Source organism: Saccostrea cucullata, unplaced genomic scaffold (genome assembly GCF_032062105.1).
Source record: "Saccostrea cucullata isolate Sc308-1 unplaced genomic scaffold, CSIRO_AGI_Scuc_v1 ctg4051, whole genome shotgun sequence".
Lineage (NCBI taxonomy): Eukaryota > Metazoa > Mollusca > Bivalvia > Ostreida > Ostreidae > Saccostrea > Saccostrea cuccullata.
Window position 1 is genome coordinate 51,455 of NW_026937488.1, and position 2,618 is coordinate 54,072.

Genomic DNA, 2,618 nt, shown 5'->3' on the forward strand with positions numbered 1-2,618 from the left:
ATGTGAATTATATACACGAGAATGACATTTTAATAAAGTTTTTATCTAATGTACAATTTAAACTTATTGAGCAGTTAATTCACATTAGATAATATTAATTCTTATTTGTTTGTAATTTAAGTTTTATTTAAAAAATATTCTAATCAATCACGTTAAAAAAAAACAGAATGAAATAGTCTTCAATTATATGAGAATTAATCCTTTACGTAACAGTTCACGTGTATTTGTTTTCACATATAGAATTTGCTTTAGGGAAATTGATTTGGCGTTAATTTTCAGTTTTACGTAATTTTACATTGGTTGTGACAGCCAATGAAACGTTTTCTCACAAATTATATATATAAAAGCGTCAGAGGGTTTTAAATTTACAAAGTTATTTCGAAGGATATTATTTCTCAAGTAAGAAATTTGTAAAGGTAAGAAACATGATTTGATAGCTGACTCTTCCCTTAACGACTAATTCCTTTAAAACGCATAATGAAATTGATATAGATTTAATCTTTGCTAGGTTTTTTTTCTGAACTTTGAATCCTTCAATGGATGAAAGCTTTTGAATTTTACTTTTTTATTTATTAACCGTCTCGTTTTGCTATTGAACAGTGAGCGAGGTTTTTTTTTTTATATCAGCAAGTCTTGCGATATGGGTTTATCTCATCCAAACGTCTTTTTGTTAGGATTTGAACCCTAGACGTAAAGATCAATTGCTTACTCCACGGGTTTAAACATTGGTAACTCTGTGCCGAGCGGGTTTTGTATTATGAATTAGTGTATGACTGAATATTAACATACAGTCATATTTACATGAGTTAGGATAATAATTGAAATCTTAACTGTCAATCTCTGAGATATAAAGATCTGAGAAAAAGCATATTGACCGAGTATGAAAGTCTATATATCTAGGGATTGTACTGAATCAAAAGGCTAAAAGTGTTTTTTTTTTTATCAGTTTATAGGAAATGTCTTAAAATCCATGTTTCTTCTGCTCAATACTTTCTCATATAAGGCATTGTAATGTAATTTGTATTATGACGTCACAGTAATGATAAGCAGCTGCAGTATCTTTTTTTTTTTTTTTTTTTTTTTTGTTGAAAACCCAGTTTAGTGAGACTATGGTGACGTCAAAACTATTTTTGCTTCACAGAAGAACGTTTCCGATTTTTCAGAAGCTTAAAAAAGAAACATCCAGTCCATAACGCTTTTTATACTTGATCATGTGATTTAGTCTGAACCAATCAGATAGCTTGCAAACATTAGAGAAAAATTATAAAATTCATTACTGTTGACTCTCTTATGTTGACCTCAATTTACTAATTTTTATCTGCACAGAAACAAAATTGATTGTTTGATGCTTCACCTCGCTCTCAAGAATTTTTCACTTATTTGGGGAAGCCACAACTTGCCCGTCGAGAGCTAAAAATTCCTGCCTTTAATCGACACTTACAAATGTACGGTCACTGATCAGTATGGAATCTTTTTCGTGCTAGATCTGACTGCGATACGGGACATCGGTTTATACAGCCTCATTCAAAAGGATGCGGTCTCAAAGTCCCACAGTGGGATTTGAACCCGCGACGTAAGGATTGACTCCTTATTCAGCGACTCTAGAACAGATGCTCTAACTCTTCTGCATGCACCACGCGCGCAACACATACAAAGAAGATGCTGAATGTTCTAAACATCTATGAGAGGAGATTGCAATACATTTGCTGATTTATTATTCAAAAAATAATAACTCTGATTAGAGTATCTTTTTTCACAAATAATTTCATTATTCTGTTTTTTATATTTTCTAACATGAACATATTTATCCAAATATGTACAACCTTCTTTTGAACTGATTTGGCAATGATAAATCGAAGCTATTTATTTTCTTGGAATAGTTTTGTATGTAAACTTCATAATCACTTTTTGTATGATGATTTGAAAAAAAATATAATATACATAATAAGAAGTTAAAGGTATTTCAGAAAAAAAAATCAAAATTCGTAAAAAAAAAACGTTTACATATAAACAGATAAAATAATATACATGGTTGTTAAATCAATGTAATTTTAAGTTTATAAATAAAAAAAAGGCTGTTTGATCATTTTAGATGAAGACAGTTGCCTTACTTCTTCTACTGTGCCTTCTGTCCTTGGTAATTGTTGACCCTGTTGTTGCTCAGAGTGGATGTGTGAGAAGATGTCGGAACAGAGACTGCTACAGGTACTGTAGGAGACGGGGGTATCTCACAGGATCCTGTAGACGATCAATCTTCTGTCCGCGGAGACGGCCAAGAAGATGTGGTTGTCATTTTAGAAGACCGTATGGTGGATAAAACAAGGATCAACATGCAAAATGTATACATTGACTTCAAAATGAGAAATAAAATATATGTTCATATTATCAAACATGTAGTCTCCATTTACAATGTGCGTTTTCTTCTAAACTCCCTTTGGAGATTTTTGTCACTTATATGGAGACGCAACCACTTCAAAATAAAGTACTGCAAATTTATACATTCATCGCACTCATGGCTCAGATTTTGCGAACCAACAACAACTGTGAAACGGAAACTCGGTTCATATTAAAGACAAAATGATATCCACATCGAAAAATGAATTTGTTAACACGTTATG

General features: G+C 31.7%; 1 long non-coding RNA gene across 1 annotated transcript; it reads left to right on the forward strand.

Annotated features, from left to right (window-relative positions):
- Positions 1-349: 349 nt before the first annotated feature.
- On the forward strand, positions 350-2,390 carry LOC134248281 (uncharacterized). The gene is made up of 2 exons (XR_009988019.1): positions 350-416; positions 2,093-2,390. It is a non-coding gene; the product is annotated as an uncharacterized LOC134248281 (long non-coding RNA).
- Positions 2,391-2,618: the final 228 nt, after the last annotated feature.